The 20,061-nt window shown below is 43.6% G+C and overlaps 1 long non-coding RNA gene across 1 annotated transcript in view; it reads left to right on the top strand.

Annotated features, from left to right (window-relative positions):
• Positions 1 to 19,704, top strand: part of LOC137541882 (uncharacterized) — a 60,118-nt gene extending 40,414 nt beyond the window's left edge. Inside the window, exons 2-3 of the long non-coding RNA XR_011025303.1 lie at positions 16,699 to 16,827; positions 19,170 to 19,704. This is a non-coding gene — a long non-coding RNA (uncharacterized lncRNA). The remainder of the gene's footprint in view (positions 1 to 16,698; positions 16,828 to 19,169) is intronic.
• Positions 19,705 to 20,061: the final 357 nt, after the last annotated feature.

The following is a 20,061-nucleotide window of genomic DNA, read 5'->3' as shown; positions in this document are numbered from 1 at the left end:
TGGATGGCCTTGTTTTGGTAGGTGTACAGTTGTGTCATACTCCTTCCATTTCTGAATGATCGCTTGAACAGTGCTCCGTGGGATGTTCAAGGCTTTGGAAATCTTTTTGTAGCCTAAGCCTGCTTTAAATTTCTCAATAACTTTATCCCTGACCTGTCTTGTGTGTTCTTTGGACTTCATGGTGTTGTTGCTCCCGATATTCTCTTAGACAACTTCTGAGGCCCTCACAGAGCAGCTGTATTTGTACTGACATTAGATTACACACAGGTGCACTCTATTTAGTCATTAGCACTCATCAGGCAATGTCTATAGGCAACTAACTGCACTCAGATCAAAGGGGGCCGAATAATTATGCACACACCACTTTGCAGTTATTTATTTGTAAAAAATGTTTGGAATCATGTATGATTTTCATTCCACTTCTCATGTGTACACCCACAACTTTGTGTTGGTCTTTCATGTGGAATTCCAATAAAATTGATTCATGTTTGTGGCAGTAATATGACAAAAATGTGGAAAACTTCAAGGGGGCCAAATACTTTTGCAACCCACTGTATATACTGGGGGGAATCTGTCTAACCACACTGTGTGGTGACATCCCTGGTTGGGGGGGGGGGGGGTACGTGGAAAACATCACTGACAAACTATACTGTACCTGTAATGAGGGGACCATACATCACTGGCTACCTATACTGGAAGGCATCTGGCTATATATACTAGGGGTTTTTGTCTGGCTACCTTTACTGGGGGGAATCTGGTTACCCATATTAGGAACATCATAGGCTACCTATACCAGGGGGATCTGGCTACAGATACTGGGAGGGACATCAATGGCTACCTATACTGAGGGGCATCCAGCTATCTAAACTGGGGAGGTTTGGTTACCTTTGCTATGGGGTAGTTCGCTGGCTGCCTATACTGGTACCTAGATACACACATGAAGGGAGGGAGCACCCATTAACAAAGAACGTGTGGTGTGCCAATGCCTCAAGTCACAGTACCATGTGACCTATAAGCAGAAAAGTCTATAAAGGCAGGCGCCTCCAAGTAAAATATATCTTTTAAAAAAATCATCCAGTAAAAATGACCACAGCTGTGGCCATTTTTACTGGATGATTTTTTTTTTTTAAAGATTTTTGAATAAAGAGCTATATTTTACTTGGTGGTGCCTGCCTTTGTGGACTATACTGGTACCTATAATGAGGGGACTCTGGCTACCTATACTGGGGAGCATCTCACTATCTATAAGGGGGAGTCTGACTACCTTTACTGGTGTGGATTCGACTACAAATACTGGAAGGACATTACTGGCTACCTATACTGGTACCTAGAATAAGGGGAACTCTGCCTACCCATACAAGGGGCACATCACTGGCTACCTCTCCTGGGAGGCATCTGGTTATCTATACTGGGAGGAGGGGGGCTCTGGCTACCTATACTGGGAGGAATCTGGCTACCTATATTGGGGGGCAGCATGGGGTACCTATACTGGCTTGAGGGGGCGGCATCCTATACCGTGGGAATTTGGCTACCAATACTGGGGGTATCTGGCTACCTATTCTGAGAGGGCACCTGCTACTCATCCTTCAATCCCCTCTCCATAGGACAGAATGGGATGTTGAACATTCCCCAAAGCAGCACATCTGTACGCTGGCGTGTTGTGGGTGGACTAATGACAGAGCAGAGATAGGAGGAAACCTATGCTGCACATCGCTGCATTGTAACCTTTCACCAAAGTGAACTTCAACCTTTGATAAAGGGATCTGTGTGAATAGCTGCAGTGTGACGAGCAGCACGTTTATGAATAAATTGCTCCTGAGAAAATGAAGGCTTAGATATAACAAACTGCTCTGGAGTCAGACACTTTCCCTTTGAACAAATGCAATTTCCTGTTTCATGAGTCAGTGTTGGGTACTCAGTCAGTTTATGCGCTGTAACATTCCGGATAGACTTGTAGCACGACTCCTGCCTCTGTGGTATGCTCTGTTACAAGTGACACATTGACCCAGTGTCACACTTCAGACCACGTGAGCCTCAGTATTTGGCTGCTCAAGGTGTGGAAGTAGGTGTGGACATTTCCTGAAAAACAATATCAGGGAGGGAAACCTGATAACGTGGATGACTACAGCCAAAGAGCAGTAGGTAATGGGAATACCTTAGTACTGAGCACAATACAGACACCTAGTTCACCAACAAAAACATGCTCTACTTTGCTGTAATTTCCTGGTACATCGCAATGATGTTTGTCATCAGTTACACCTGTGTTTGTGTAATATTGGTGGCTGTATCCATTTTACTTTATTACTGCCTTTGAAGTTAGGTTTGTTCAAAGTGCTGTAAGGGCTCTTGCACACTAGGACCCATATGCAATTCACTTATTCACCTGCATTTTCTCCTAGGAGATAATTTTTTATCGTCTATTTAAAATAACTTTGTAATACTTTGCAACGGAAAAAAAAGTACTAAAAAGTAGGCGAGAAAGTACTATAACAATTATTTGGGGTATTTTCTTGCTTGCTGGTGGTTTAAAGGGCATTTTATTGACAATTTTGAAAATATCACCTAGGAGAAAATTAAAGACAAAAAGTTACTTGCATATGGGCGTAGGAGCTGTTCTGTTTGACAGAACACACCTAGGATGCGGCTGTCCTGCTGATCACCTGCCTTTGGAAGCTTGTAATCGTACGGCGCAAGCGTTTTCCCATCGGGTGAATTAGAACTAGCGCCGCTGATACGCGTCAAACCGCAACTTCCCGAAATCATGCTGTAAAATCGGGTTTGTGCACGCGTTAGCTAGTGTGAAAGAGCCCTAAAGCTGCACATTAAAAGCCAAACTGCAGGACCACATAACCACAGCCAGTACCAAATGTTTAGATAGGTGGTTGTGAAGAATAAAGAACAACAGAAGTGAGAGGGATAGGGAGGCAGCCATATTTATTTCCTTTTAAACAATACCAGTTGCCTGGCAGCCCTGCTGATCTATTTGGTTACAGTAGTGTCTGAAACAAGCATTCAGCCAATCTTGTCAGATTTGACAAAAATGTCAGAAACATCTGATCTGCATGCTTGCTCAGGGGCTATGCCTAAAATTATTATGCTAGGTACACATGTAACCCGCTCGGTCCGTGAGCACCAGGCACTCGGCTAAGTGGAATCTACCAGACACTGACTGAAATGATCAAAGATTTATTTGTGACCTAACAATGGTCACTGTAGAAAGGAATCAATCAGTTATCAACATACACTTTCCTTGCACATCAAAGGTCAAATAATACAATCTTCTGGTCTTCACTGCCGGTTTACCGGTAAAAGCTGCGGAAGGAAGCGGTTAGTTACACAGAAATTATAGTGAGCTACAATAGGTCTTCTCATACAACAATCAAGCACTTTACAGCATATACAATTCAAAGTACCGATGTTGGGCATGGGCTGGGGATAGGACTGGTCTAATGAGCAATTCAGTCCAGTATCGGATCAATTATCAGTCTCTCGCAACTAAGTTAAAGTTCTATTGCTCAGAAAAACCTTGGAGGAAACTCGTGACAGTTCACAATAGGGTACTGAGTAGTTCACAGTTCGTTGGTTGGTCCAATCAGGTCATTCACCTTGCTCCAAGAGATCTTATATACTCTTTAGGTTGTATTTGTAGCACTCAATACACTCTCCTCATAATAGCTACCCTCTAGATTGGGCTCCCCAAAACAACAAACAAAATAAAAGATAAAGCAAATAATCAAAAAGGGTTAAAGTAAAATAAAGATAAATGAAATAAAATATAAAGTGACCGATGCACCCCCTCTATACCATCAACACCTTGTTGTTAAAGATAATCTGTATTGTTAAAATCGCTCAAAAGTAAACATACCAGTGCGTTAGGGGACATCTCCTATTACCCTCTGTCACAATTTCGCCGCTCCCTGCCGCATTAAAAGTGGTTAAAAACAGTTTTAAAAAGTTTGTTTGTAAACAAACAAAATGGCCACCAAAACAGGAAGTAGGTTGATGTACAGTATGTCCACACATAGAAAATACATCCATACACAAGCAGGCTGTATACAGCCTTCCTTTTGAATCTCAAGAGATCATTTGTGTGTTTCTTCCCCCTGTTCTCATGCACTGAAGTTTCAAGCTGCTCTTTTCTTCCTGCAGAGTGCAGACAGCTTTGCCTTTGTCTGCAATTCCTCAGTATGTGAAAGCCCAGCCAGCTCAGAGGACGATTTATCCAGCTTGTAAAAGATGAGAGAAGAGAGAAGCTGCTCTAATCTAAATAATACACAGGCAGTGTGCAGAGAGGGGGGAGTTCATAGCAGAACCACAACACTGAAGAACTTGGCAGCCTTCCAGACACAGGCCGACAAGTCTGACAGGGGAAAGATACATTGATTTATTACAGAGACAGTGATAGTATGAAGTGCTGCAGTTAGCCAGAACACATTAGAATAGCTTTTGGAACTTATAGGATGATAAAAAACAGGATGCAATTTTTGTTACGGAGTCTCTTTAAAGCTGAATGAACACTGAATTAGAGTTGATGCAAATCTTGTAATCCAAATCTGTTAACTCTCTATCTTGCTCAGGTGTCACCTGTTTGCTCCTGCAGCACTTTAATATCATAAGATGCAATGCGACTCCTCCTCCACACTTCCACTGTAATGCTGACAGGTTCACTTTAAATATCACTGAAATTCTTTGTAAGAGAAAAAGAAACAAGCATCCGGGCACCTTCCGTCTTTGTTTATTATAAGGATATTCCTCCGAATGATACAGCAGACATCAAACCAATAGTGTGTACATCAGTGGTTGTGGCGATGGTGATGAGATGGAAGTGGGGGTGTCAGGCACCGTACGGGGCTTGCGATGGCCGTTTTGCGTCTCACTAGACGCTTGGTCACGCTGTGCACTGCATAAAGCTTTAAATATCACACTCCTGTTAACTCTGCAGAACACATCAATTGAAGAACTTGTAACTTGTAACTCAACTCCTGACTCGAAACGGACTTGACAGGGACAATGGCCTCAATTCACTAAGCTTAACTCCTGTCTTTAATAACTCTTCTGAGCTGTTTTACAGTTATCACCATGGTGATATAATTGTGATAACTGTAAAACAGCTCAGAAGAATACTGTAGGGGGGTCAGGGAAAATGAGTTGAACTTACCGGGGGCTTCTAATGGTCCCCCGCAGACATCCTGTGCCAGCGCAAGCACTTACTAATGCTCCGGCCCCACCTCTGGTTCACTTCTGGAATTTCAGACTTTAAAGTCTGAAAACCACTGCGCCTGCGTTGCCGTGTCCTCAATCCCGCTGAGGTCACCAGGAGAGTACTCCGCAGGCACAGACCATACTGGACCTGCACAGTACGCTCCTGGTGACATCAGCGGGATCGAGGACACAGCAACGCAGGCGCAGTCGTTTTCAGACTTTAAAGTCTGAAATTCCAGAAGTGAACTGGAGGCGGGCCGGAGGATTAGTAAGTGGCTGCGCAGGCACAGGATGGCTGCGGGGGACCATTAGAAGCCCCCGGTAAGTTCAACTCATTTTCCCCCGACCCCCCTACAGTATCCCTTTAAAGACAGGAGTTAAGCTTAGTGAATTGAGGCCATGTCTCTTTATCAACCAGACCTTAATGCTGGCGGGTAGTGCATCAGCTATGCGGGTACTTTAGGGAGGCTTATGACAGTCTATCAGCAGCAACTAAGACTGAACATGCAATGTACTTCTTATCATCAACAGTATCTTCTCTAAGTTCAATGTCGCTGTGTGTGTAAAGCTTTCTCACACTAACGGTCTCTAGTAACACCACTTTGAAACACACTAGGTGGCTTAGGGTTGACCCGCAGGCCTGTACTCATCTGTCTGTTGCCTCTGGTATAGCTCGGGTATGAGCAAGGTCTACCTCCTCCGGCCTTCGGTCTGTCCAACCTGCTGCCGCTGTCCTTACTGGTCTGCGCTAGTCTCTCTATGGCCGCCGGGTCCCCTCCTACTGTCCGGGCAACTGCTACGGCCTTTCTGCGTCACCTCCTGCCCGCTCCGCATCACCAGCTCCTGGTGTAAGTCCTTCTCTCTCTCCTCTCTGGCGCGCTCTCTCTCGTCTCCGCCTGTTCCTTCCGGCTCCATCCTGGTCTTTCCGCCCCTTGAGCCTGCGCAGTAGCTCCCTGACTGGCCACGCGGGGTTTCTGGAAAGTGCCAGCAATTTCCCCTAATTTGCATATTGGATCACCTAGCAACAGTCTATGCGACCTGTCTGACGCTTACTCTCCCTCCTATGCGCCTATTAGGTTCCATAGGCCTAGATACTCAGTGCTGCCATCTTGTGGCCTTTTTTTAAGAAGGCAAATCTGCAATAATATTTTGTAACCTTCTTTTAAGGGTTACATCTTACTATACAATTTTCTGGCAGATTTACCTGCCAGATCGATTATTTCCAACATGTCTGATCTGAATTTCAATTGATTTTTCAATTTTCCGATCGTTTCTTTTATCGTTTTTTTTAATCGTTTTTTTTTTATCGTAAATTGTATGGTGTGTACCTAGCATTAGAGACAGAGGATTAACAGGCTAGCCAGGCAACTGGTATTACTAAAAACAAACAAAAAAATATGACAGCCTCTATATCCCTCCCACTTCCCACTTGTTTTTTTCCGGGTGTGTACACACCATGCAATTTTCCCATCAGTCCACTGGGAATTTTCCCATTGTTCGATAATATTCAGCATGTCCGATCTACTTCCAATTGAGAAAGGGATTGATTTTGTTCAGTACTGTTCTCAGAATCGATCCCTTTCTCGATAGGAAGCAAATTGGACATGCAAATTATGGAATGACAATCGATCTGATTGGAAAATGTAATGGTGTGTGTTTTCAAGCATAACTTCCTACATAGCAGTCACATTAAACAGAAGAGTAACAGTGACCAAAACCAAAAATTCAATCCCAGAAAATATAACATGCCAGGTTACCCTTCCAGCATTCATAATTCATTTTAGCACCAACAGCATGGGGTCCAGGTCATTTGACTATATCGGGCAGAACTCTCACCTTGTAGAGCTGGTAGGGATTAGATTGTGAGCTCCTCCGAGGACAGTCAGTGACATATATATATATAAATATATATATATATACAGTATATATATTCTAACCGTCAGGGAGAACAGTTCTGCATGATAATAAGAACCTTCTTAAATCCTAGGTAGTAGTGGCAATTTAGCATGAATTCCTAGAGCTGCACTACAGTTAAGAAAAGCACAAATCCATCCCTAAACTGGCGCAGATTAAGAAGTGCTTGATAGCAGTTCTACAGATGTAGAACTGCATGCTAGACATGCTTTGTGATGTGCTTCTCCCCCCTGCTGAATTCCCCTTCAGAGCCTGCTACTCTCAATACAGCAGGTGTGTTGGTTACCTCAGCAACAGCTATTTCCCTCACACACTGCACTTCCTAGCTCCTCCTATTTTACAACAGTTTTAGAAGGAATCTGCACTATCTAATGATTTCTTAAGATGCCTGAGACAGTTCTGCATGGATTTCTAAAAACCTACCAATATTTTGTCTCAGACACTCTTGATAAATCTGGCCCAATATTCCCATTGACAGTCATTTGAGCCTTCATATGTGTCAGACACTAGGCATTTGTCTTGCTTCTGGTGGCAGCAAATGCATGACTTTATCTGTTACTTCACCAGCCACCAGAAGGTGGCTCTGATGTCTTTTATTCCTAACCTCGCCTGCAGATGGCGCAGGGAACCATGTGTATGGGCTCTCTTCCACCAGCAGAGACAGACAGACACAGAACATTTATATTGCGCTTTTCTCCTGGAGGACTCAAAGCGCCAGAGCTGCAGCCACTAGGACGCGCTCTATAGGCAGTAGCAGTGTTAGGGAGATTTGCCTAACGTCTCCTACTGAATAGGTGCTGGCTTACTGAACAGGCAGAGCCGATATTCAAACCCTGGTCTCCTGTGTCAGAGGCAGAGCCCTTAACCATTACACCATACAGCAGAGGTCACCATCCTTCTGTTACCTCCACAATTTGTTGCAGCTGGCTATAGGACATATAAGGACTGCTGAGTGCTCTGGCTTGCAGCAGGTGCCAGAACTTTCCGAACCGTTCCCTTGCCCTGAGGAGCTGTCTGGCCTCTTCTGTCTCTTGTGTCCTGTGATCTAATCCTTGATCTCCTGTTTGTACTTTGATCTGCTTCTTTGATCTGTTTCTGCATTTCTTGTATATATGCCCTGTACATTATTGTATATATTAGCATTTAATATATTGCAATAGATAGATAGATAGATAGATAGATAGATAGATAGATAGATAGATAGATAGATAGATAGATAGATAGATAGATAGGTTGTGGTGTTTGTGGCTTTTAACTGCGGTGGTTTGGCATATTGCTATATGTCTGGATTGCTGTGCTTACTTCACTGGTACATTTATAATAAACGTGTTTAAATTTATTCAAATCCTGTCTTGTGTTTCTCTGCTATTGTGGTGTTTCCTAAGCAAACCTGTTTACAACAATATGTATGTGTTAATTTCATGATGCAGCAATAGACCTGCTAGTGTGGTCAACTGAAACAAAACATGACCAACCATCATTTGATTTCATAACTTTCTTGGCTGACAATTCAATGCACTTTTCAGTCTCTTTTAGTCCCCTAAACTCTCCTTGTACTTTTGGATAACCCCAAGCTGCTTGGTTACTGTGTTGTACTGGTCCAAGCCCCTATCCCATGGAGCCATATCAATCCCTGCCATACACTGAGGAGGACCAACAATCTGAAACAGGATGTCTGCATGTTGGGTTGATGTTGCTGTGTAAAATTTAAAGCTATTGGCTTGCTAGACACCAGCGGTTCTGGATGCTAGCCTGACTTCAGGGGCATAAAGAAATAATTTGCATATTCAGTAGCAGTGCATTGTGGGCAACCACAGATGTTGATTTAAAGCTGAATTATTGTAAATTTCCTCTGTTTCAAGACGGAAAACCACACTAAGCAAATAAATACACTGGGACAAATTCTTTTAGAACCATAACTATGATTACCTGCCGACCTACCACCTGCAGGCTTAACTATCGTATGGCCAACTCATTTTATTTCTGTTGTTACTTTTAGTCAAATAGAAGCTGTTTTAAAGCAGTAGGATTAGCCATACAATGTCATGGGGAAAAAAAACATATATAAGTAGATAAATACTTGATCTACTTATTGCACATAACACATGTATTGTACTGCCCACGTTTTGATTTCAGTGAATGTTATATAGTAAATGAAGAGAATTCTGTTCCTGGTGGGAACCATGTCTTTTGCCCACAGTTTAGGCTAAATCCTGATGTCATGTCTGCCCTTTACTTTTTTTCCTTATTTCCTCCAATTGCTGAGTCACCTCAGCCTTGCTTGTAAACACAAGTGAGCAGAGGATCGTGTTTCAGATAGGCAGCTAAGCAGGGAAATAAATGGAAGAGGAGGAATATATTATAGATAAAAAGAACCCCCAGCATGCAACTGTTTGGCACGGACTACTAAAGGGCCAGTGCTCCTTAAGTATGTGATAACTCCAACTTATAACAGCAGAAAAAGTTTTGAAAGTTTTGAATGCAGGATTACCATCTTTATCACTTAATACACTCAGACCAGTTGCTGTTGAAATTTGATTTTTATGGTGACAATCCTGCTTTAACAGTCTTTTCTTACCAGCTCATTATTTGTAGTTCCATCTGAGGGAACTACTGTAAACAGTTGTGGCTTTACCTCCTCAATAGCCGTTCACTGCAGCACATTACTTTCCAAAATGGTTAGACAAATACCTGCATTTTCAGTCTATGTGTTATTTAAAACGTTTTGTCCTTGTAAACATTGCCAGCTTCTGGAACTATTAGATCTTACATCAGAATGATCTCTAAAACTGAACTGACTTGTCTTTTACCAGCCCACATGTTTTGGCCAATCAGAATGGTTTAGCTCACTCACAGAGCATTACATGGTCACTCAGAGATATTAATGCATGCATCTGAAAACAGAATGTTAAGGTGCTTCTGTAAGGACACACCTTTGCTTTGTGTTTTTGATTGAGAACTGTGTAGTAGACAGAGATAGATGTGGATTTATCCTGTTCTTTGCTGCTGACATACTGTAGCTTGGTAATATCTTGTTTTACCACATGAGGGCAGCAAATAATCTGATACTACATACAACAGTAGAAAGGGATGTACTATACTGTAGCTGAACTGAGAATTAAAAAGAGCTTGTTGGATATGTTCTTGTGGCTGTTCTCCGCTCCGTGACGAGCAGTTTTGTGTTACTGAGCATGCACTGCCATACTGCGCGAGCTCAGAAAATAATAAAGATTTGGGATTCTGCATAGATCCCAACTGTCCTTTTTTTGGAAGGACAGTCCTTCTTTTGGATCTAAATGCCTGTCCCTCTTTCAGGACTCATGTACAGATGTATGTAAACATATGTTTGTTTCTACCGAAAAATGTGTTTTATATACTCTAAATGTTATTTTATAATTTATCTTGATGTATCTCTTATGTTAAAATGAAGGAGAACTAATGATGATAGAAAGGACCAGTGTGGTCTGAATGTTAAAAAGCGGAATATAACCCTGCATTTCAACTTTGCTCTAAAACATTATTTACAGTATATTATATGCAACCAGCATTTTTTTTTTACTAGACCAGCATTGGAAGGGTTACACAGAGCTTTCAAGTTCCTGGACAGAACTGCAGACGCATCCGAAGCTGACATAGATACATTTTGTTTGTATCGAAGTGTGGCATGTGACTCATCTCTCTGACTGAGAAGGAGCTGGAGGACAGCCAAAGAGTGTGTAACATTTGTCACTTGTTACATTCTATTTAGTTAAATGTATCTAAATGAACTTCTGCATATCTCTCCACGGAACTTTAAACCTCTGTGTTTAACCCTTTCAATGCTGGTCTAGTAAAAAAAAAAATGCTGGTTGCATATAATATGCTGTAAATAATGTTTAAGAGCAAAGTTAAAAATGCAGGGTTATATTCCGCTTTAAAATGTTGTCCTTTGCTTCTAAATTATTTCTGGTATTGGTGACTAGGGGTGTGGTTGGGAGGGACTAGGGGTGTGGCAGGGGTGTGTCTTTAAATGTCCCTCTTTCTTCTTAGTCCCTCTTCTTATCTCAAAAAAGTTGGGAGGAATGCTTCCTCTTTATATAAGTGATAATATAAACCAAAAAAGCTGATACATTGGTCAATAAATGAAGAGGTTACTGATAGACGCAGTAGCAGCCAAGTTACTAGTGGTGATATTAATATCAAAGTCACCTAAGATTATTGTGAATATGTGAGTAGACAGAAAGTGGGGAGCTAGGCAAAGAAGTGGCACAGAATGGATAGACCTGGGGGCTGTAAATGATGGACTTGTTGGTGAAGAGACCCTCAAATGACTTAAAAGAGGAAGGTATAGATTTTATAAGGCTGAATCTTTGGGTAGGTGGTTTCTGAGACTGCCTTGTCTATTTGCTGGTCTAGGAGTCTGGCTCAACTGTAACCTCAAACTGTAACCTGTAGAGTGACATGGCCATGATGAAAAGTTTGAGGATGTGTTCAAGTTTGTTCCATACAGAGTGGATGTTCCATAGAATGCCAGTTATGGGAGCAGGAAGGATAGGGACTCGGTAACGTTGATAAGATTTCTTGGGGTATGAGTGCTAGGAAAGTGGTGCATATTGGATTCTGTTTTAGGACTAGATTGAGGCGATGGGTAGAGTCTAAGGAAGCGACCATAATGTAGAGACACACACACCTGTTCAAGTTTCCATGTTTTATGTATGGAAACACCATTAGGCTTGGTTCCCATGGACGCTTGCTGGAAGTCCCGTGGTGTCTCGGTCAAATGCTTTTGTGCAAATGTGCAGAAAGGCATTTTACAGCTTTTGATGGCTTTCAGCAGCAATCAGTGGGTTTAACCCCTGCATGGAGGCGTGGCAGTAAATGACCCTGGAAGCAACCTGTTGCTCAAATGACAAGAAAAATAAGGATAAAAACACGGTGTTAATGCAAACGATGGTAAACTGCAGTAGGTTACTGTACCGGCGCTGCCTAGTCACTTAAATGGCCAGCGCTTAACGATGAGCACTGCAGCTGTCGTTTAATGCCCAGCAAGCATCCGTGTGAACCGTGTCATAGAAAACACAACTGGTTCCTCCACGATGCATGATCTGTAGGGTGAACAGAATGGCGGCTTAGTCTGCTGCCGCACAAATTCGGGTGGGTGTTAAATGCTATTCCCCCCCAAAAATGTGGGGTCTGGCAATTGCCAGATCCCTGAATTACCCGGTGCACACGGCGAGGACTATATAGCATTACCACTATAGCCGTGCCAAAATATGATGCTACGTAGCCTAGCAGCAGGTGCTGATAATTCCATTACACTTTTCAATGTGTCACACTGTAGCACTTTCCCCCAGGCAGAGTCAGCATTAGGCAATATCTCCTATGAGCACATGCGCAATGCATGAAAAGCTATCTTTAGACAGAAACCTGCAGATCCAAATGAGTCAATAGCACTCCTTAGCATAAACTACAGGAAAAATATAGGGCAATTACTCATAGCAATCTATAAAGTATGACCTTTCATTGCCTGACCAACATTTTAAAAATAGCATACTGCTTGGTTGTCCCAGCAACAAATTATTATTTTTACGTTTGCTCTAAGTTTTGTTTATCAGATGTATAGCAGATTTCTGGTCAGTGAAGGTAGAAGGTAGGGTTGAATGAAGAAGAGGTACAAGCTTATGCTGACATATTCATTTCCTTTTAAACAATACAAATTGCATGGCTGTCCCGATGACCATCTGTCTCTAATACTTTTAGCAGTAGGCCCTGGAGAAGCATGCAGATCAGATGTTTCTGACTGAAGTCTGCCTGGATCAGTCGCATGCTTGTTTCAGGTGTGATTTAAGCACTACTGATGCCAGAAAGCTCAGTACGACTACCAGCAGGGGTTTAACAACAACCCCCTTGACCCCTGTCCTGTACTTAAAGTGGTCTGAAAGTCAGCATTTCTACTTAGCTCTAAAAGATTCCTTACAGCTTTAAAGCTACTGTCCCAGAAAAAATTATAGCAGAACATCACTGAAATGGTTAAACAACACTGTCCTGCTATTCAGCTTCAAGTCCATCCAAACTGGAGATAACAGTATCTTTTTTACTTGTTAAAGTGGACCCAAATTAAAAACACAAGATTTCAGAAATAAAATCTATTTTCTAAATTATAATAATAAATAACAGCCTTTTTTTCAGCTGCATGATGACAAATATAAAATATTTTACATTTATTGGAGAAACCCCTCCCTTCCTTTCATATTGCTGGCAAATAATCTGGCAAACTGGTGGAGTAGATGGTGTCCAGCAAAGGAGGAATTGCTAATGGCTGCCACCTGTATATCCCTAGTTATGAAAAGAGAAGGGTGAAAAGCATGCACTGAAATGCTCATAGGCTTGAAGGAGTGTTTATTTATCTTTGTATGTGTTAGAGTGGTGCAACTAAATATTTTGGATTAAAAAAATGTTTGGTTTGGGTCCGCTTTAAACACAAATGTATCCACACTGGAATGTAAACAAACTGTCTCTGCTTCAGACACACACACAGTTCAGAATAGCTCATTAGAAGATTTTAATATACAATAAAAAGCTGTTATAATAGAAAAAGAATGAAATGCAATGGCAGCTTTCAGGGCAAGTAAAACTACACTTTGGAAACTTGTAATTTGTAAACAGACAATATTACTTGTGCACAAAAGCAAATATGATAACTGTATGAGTAATACAAAGTAGGAAAACACATTTTTATTGAATGTTACAGACCACTTTAAAGTGGATCTCCATCCTAATTAACACTATCCTCTAGCCTTACTGCAGTAAATAGCTTTGCGATTTTCTTCGAGGAGAGAGGGGAGGTGGGGCCAGGCGCCGGAAGTGGAGTGATGCTGGGTCTTCGTGACGGCTTTGTGGGACAAGACACCACAAGTAAATATAACTTTTCTTTACAGCAAGGCTGGAGGATGGTGTTAATTAGGATGGAGATCCTCTTTAAGATGCAGCGCAGCAGCGCCATACGTTACCTGCTTCTGGCTGCGGGACAGATCCTCCCCACTCCTCTCTCCAGTGTACAAGCGCCGTACAGCCTATCACCATGGGTCTCCTGTCTTATGTGAAGTTGCATGGTGATAGGCTGTATGGCACTTGAACAATGAAGAGTAGCAAAGACGGTTTATCCCACCGCTAGAAGAAGGTCATGTATGTTGCTTTGCTGCTGCTCTGCATCTTAAGTATAGGTCCCGGGGCCCCCACAATGGCAAGGGTTGTGGGTGTTATTGTTATGCCCCTAGCCTCTGCTACCCCCCCCCCCTCCCCCCATGGAGGGTAACTAAATACTGTGACAGATCCCTGATGGGGGGCTTGGCACATTAAATTTACGCTCCTGTCTACTAGGGAACTGGCATTATTTAAAACGAAATAAATATGGCAGCCTCCATATGCCTCTCACTTCAGGTTCCCTCCAACTCAAAGCACAGGCCTATCTGATAGCTTAGGATTTGTTCAGAGAAAACTTTTTTAGGCGTGTGATTCAAGCACTATTAAAGCCAAAGAGATCTGCAAGACAGTCAGAAAACCGGCATTGGTTAAAACGAAAAAGAACATCATGGCAATCTCCATATCGCTCTCAGTATAGGATCACTTTAAGAATCTGGTCACCTAACCTAAAAAAAAAGTTAGCTGAAGGAGGTAACAGCAAGCTTTGTCTGAGGCTTGTTGCTGCAGGACTATTCCCCCCCTATTTCAAGTGGGCAGAACACAGACTAAACACTCTAAGCAGACTGCAGTCTACAACTATGGAAGTCTGTGGTGCAATATGGGCTCATGGCCAGTTACTTCAAAAGTGATTTGTCAAAGCTCAGACAAGGAGGGAGCTTATACACTGACAAGAACAAGCTCTGCCACTGAGTTCCTACACAGCGGATTAGGAAGACATTAGTGCCAGGAGATGCGCAGTAACATGATTTAAGTGTCGAAAAGTGGAATCTGGTTCAACTTCTAATTAACTGAGGGACTTTCTAGATTTCCAGAGCTGTCTTAAAATACCTCATTAGCCTCATTAGTGATGTTCAAAGCAGAAAGCTGGATTCACGGGTTATTCACAAGATGTACTGAACATTTATATCACATCCACAGAGTAAAATCATAGTGGAAGTGAGCCATCCATACAGTGTACAGCAGCAGACTAGAATGAGAGAGGCCCTCTAACATGGCCGGGTTTGTATGTTCTGTGCCCCTAGGCCAAGTATGTCGGGGCTCCCCTTTCTTGTCCCATTCCAGGTGCAGCGCCCTCTTCCATGTGTATCATCCATGTACAGTATCCCTTTCTTTCATGAACAGCTTCCTTGACTATCAGTTTCCCTTTTTCATGTGTTGCTCCCCGTTTTTAGCCTCCTCTTTCATATGTGGCAACCCCTATTTCATGTCCAGATGCCCCATGAGCTGCCGCTGCCCAAGGCCTGTGCCTTTGTGACCTTTCCAGAAATCTAACCCTGTCCCCATGCAGGACTCTGGAATGGGTGATGGGGTGACAGCCTCTCCAGGTTCAGCTGCACAGACGTATGAGGAAAGATGTCACATCAATGTAAAATGTGTCTCTAGGTAGACAAAAACACTGCAGAGTGGTTCCAACGGTATGTTATGCACCAGAGAAGGATTAACTTCAAATAGGGCCCTAGAAAGCAGATTTGGCTCACTCTGCTGGCCACCTGACTTCTTTGGTAAGATAAGATGGGGAATGGGGGTTGAAAAGGGTTCCACTCAGGTCACTCACCAGGCCATGGGCACCTGCCTAAGTGGCCTCGTGGATGATCTGCTGTACACTTCATTTCACAAACCCACAACAGTCTTGTGAGTCCTATCATCCAAATGGCATTTGAGCAGCTTTACTGTCCCTAAATTGTTGCATTCATCCCTCTGACTTGTGAGGGAGCTTCTTCCTAGCATAGGCCCTGTGTAAGGCATGTGACATCATCACACACAGCTTGTAAATAACAGCCTGATATGATACACTTCCATTCTGTTTTCTGCACCAATCCAAGGTCAGTAGAGTAAGATGCATAGGAGGAAAGGCTGCGCACACCAGGCGCCTCATCAGTGGGAAGGAAAGCACCAGGGGACAAACTTCCAGGATGGGTGCAAACTTACAAGTCAGCTGCATGAAAAAAAAAAAAAAAAAAAAAAAAGGGGGGGGGGGGGGTTGGTTGGGGGGAAACCAGTTTGGTCAGGTACGTAATCTAACACCCCCCCCCCCCTTCCCACACACACACACACAAGTTTCAGGCACATTACTATGTGCTTACAGTATACAGTATGTGCAATATATAAAAGCATAGGTCCACTGATTCACACAGGCTTCTGCCGGCAGCGTGGTGCAATCAAGCAGAAAAGTATTTGACATGTTCCTGTCGTTCCATCATCACGTTTTGAACCCCATGTTTGTAACCACTATGGAACGCTACATGCAGAGATCTTGGCGATAAACGACTTGCACTGCCGCCAGTAATAGCCTCATGTGAACCAGCAGATTGTTGCCATTATGAAACAAGCAGCCACATCTAAATTGTAACAATGTTTGTGTCAGAAATTGGTAATATTTTATCTTTGATCTTGTTTCAGTTAAAATGGTTGTTTCAATCCTCAGCTGATGAAGGAAGAGCCCCCCTTCACAACAAATTGTGGCGTCAGTGGGCAGTGTGAACAGGTGGTCTCAGGAAGTAATTGGCTGTGTGACCTGTAGGATGAGGAGTAAGTTGACAGGGTCACTAGCCATGACACCCCAAACCAGTGGCCTAGCAATGGGAAATGCAAAGGTAGCGGCCGCACTGGGGCCCCTGGACAAGGTGAGCCCACTAGGGGCCCTGCTTCATCCATCTTATTAGCTTTTCATTGGTGCTATGCTGGTAATGAACACCTCTACGGCCTCTATTCATAAAAGTGCTGTCGGTAAAGTAAATCCGTGCGGGGAAACACAGCTGTCGGTATTTCAGCCTTCTGGGTGATCATTCATAAAAATGTTTCTAGTTGTGATAGGAGTGCGGAGATATCCCGCTGTAGGCTGGCGTTAGGCTGTCGGTAGGCATGCGGAAACAGGAGAAGCTGGCCGAGTCCCTCCGTGTGGTGTTCTCTCTGCTGCCGATTGGGAGGTCTGTCCTATTCACTTACATGTACTCCGCATGCTTATCGCTACCTCAGAGGGAGCGGTATTCCCTGTCCGCATACCGCCTGCGCTAATTTTTATGAATTAACTTTGTGTTACATTTCCACATAGAATCACCGCACAATGCGGTAATTTATCGCTCTGTTCGCGAAAGTCCGCTTCGCATGCGGAAACAGCCTTTATGAATACACATTTTGCTATGTGGTCGGTAAAGTCGGCTGTTTTTAGCATTTCCGCATGCCGGAATGCTTTATGAATCGAGGCCTATATGTGCATTGAATAATTTGAATAGCAGTAATCCTTAAACTGTTTTCTTACTCTGATTACACCTCTCTGACACTGCAGCTGTCCTTGATTGGTTTTGGGACACCATATCATTAGAGTTTTTGGGGCCCCATGTAAAACCCGCACTTGGGCCCTAAGCTCCTTTTGTTGTGCCACTGCCCAGAACTACACTGCAGCATTCTGGCAGACCATGTACATACACATGCATCTACAGAGTGTAAAGGTGGCCATACACTTATAGATTTACAGCAGATTCGACCATCAGATACATTTCTGTCAGATGCCTGTCAAGTCTAATCTGACAGGAATCTATCTGATGTGTGCCACACACTAGGAACAGATTTCCAATAGATTTCAGAATGAAATCTATTGGAAATCTATCTAAATGCATTATTGGACCATTAGATCCAATGCAACTCTATGGGCCATCGATCTGCTGCCAGCAGCTGATTGACCTAGATTTTCCATCCAGCTAGATAGATCAAATCGATTGAAATCAGCCGCAAATTGATCGATAGATTTGATAGAATAGATTTCTGATCGATCAATTCCATAGAATCGATTGATCAATGGCTGAAATCGATTTGTTTATATTTATATCCTTATGCTTTTTATTTTTAACTCTACACAATTAAAGGGAACCAGAGAGGATGACACATACATACCTGGGGCTTCCTCCAGCCCCATACGCACGGATCGCTCCCACGCCGCCGTCCTCCGCTGCCTGGATCCGCCGCCACCGGGTCCCCTCATTGCCGTGAGTCGGCGAGTCGGCCGGCGGACGCGGCCAATTGTCCGCATCACAGGGTGCTCTCCCCATACAGATACACATGTGGCTGCCTACTGCGCAGCCGCATGCGTACGTGTATGGAGGGAGCCCCTGTGATGCGAACAATTGGCCGCGTCCACCGGAAGTGACGGGCCCGGTACCGGTGGATCCAGGAAGCTGAGGGCGGCGGCGTGGGAGCGATTCAGGCTTATGGGGCTGGAAGAAGCCCCAGGTATGTATGAAATCTTTCCCTCCCCCCCCCCCCCACATTCCTCTCTGGTCCCCTTTAAAGAGAATCCGAAGTGGGATTTAATTATTTTACTGGGGCACAGAGGCTGGTTGTGCACACGAAGACCAGCCTCCGTTGCCCCACGGTGTGCCTTCATGTCCCCCGTGCGTGCTGGCGACACGCAGTGTGTCGCCAGCACAATGTTTACCTAAGCACTGTCAGTCAGCGCCGCTCCCCCGCATCAGCGCTACCCGCCCACATCACTTCCCTCCTATCAGCGGGAGGGAAGGGACACGGGCGGGTAGCGCCGATGCGGAGTAGGCGGGGGAGTGGCGCTGACAGACAGCGCTTAGGTAAACATTGTGCTGGCGACACGCTGCATGTCGCCAGCACTGCGGGGGTATAGCGGCACGCAGGGGGGACATGGAGGCACACCATGGGGCAACGGAGGCTGGTCTTAGTGTGCATAACCAGCCTCTGTGCCCCAGTAACATAATTAAATCCCACCTCGGGTTCTCTTTAAAAATCCTTTATTTTTTGTTGGTATCCTTAGAATCTTACACTGTGAGCTGCCTTTGGTTGTGTTTTATTCCTTACACAGGAAGTGATGGATATTTACTTGCTGGCTTATTCTGCATCTTTTTCAGGCACCTGGCTGTTTTGGCCTTTCTTGGTTGGTACAAGGAGATCGAGTCTGCACACAACCAGCTCATCTTCTGCCAGAAGGACCCCGTCAGATGGTCAGATGGTCGGCCCATTCACCTGCTGTCTGATATCGATAGCCAAGTTTACTCACAGCATGATGGGATTTATTTGCTGTGATTCATTGGCAGCCTTCGCCTACCTTTACAAAGCTGTCAAATATTGCCCACAGGGAACATTCACTGAATAACACAGCTGAAAAAAAAAGGATACCGTACTTTGCAAAACTGTGTCAAATCTGAACTGAGATCTTGACTCGGTAGTAAATCAATGATATAAACTGGCACTTCCTTAATGACTTTATTGAGTGTATGAGCATAATGCTGCCGCTCACGATTGTGTGAGTGTTCAGAGATGTTCTCCACCACAACGAGCCCTTCAGCCCATCTCTTGGATGCTTCTGTAGACAGATTGTGCCATTAAAGATATTTGCCTTGATAAAGACACTCAATGTGGCCTTGTGGCCTTGAAACATTGACTTCATGGTGTTTATGTCTAACAAACAATAAAGTTATTAAAGAGAAGCTTTACTGAATATAACGTAATTAAGAAATTAGTTTTTTTTTTACAATATTACTGTGTAAATTGTGAAATCTTTAATCATCCTGCTTAACATTCCGAAATGTATCACAGGTGGGAATATTTTTACTGCTGGCAGGTGCATCACTACGGAATGTTTGTTTACTGTGTGTTCCACAAAGTCCGCAGAAATAACACCTAGGGCTTGATTCACTACGACAAATAGCATGCCTTATCAGAGTTAACATGCCTTATCAGAGTTAACACACCTTATCTGAGTGAACACGCCTTATCACAGTTAACTCACCTTGTCTGAGA

Source organism: Hyperolius riggenbachi, chromosome 12 (assembly GCF_040937935.1).
Source record: "Hyperolius riggenbachi isolate aHypRig1 chromosome 12, aHypRig1.pri, whole genome shotgun sequence".
Classification (NCBI taxonomy): domain Eukaryota; kingdom Metazoa; phylum Chordata; class Amphibia; order Anura; family Hyperoliidae; genus Hyperolius; species Hyperolius riggenbachi.
Note: the sequence above shows the minus strand (reverse complement) of the source record. Positions and strands in the feature narration are given on the sequence as shown.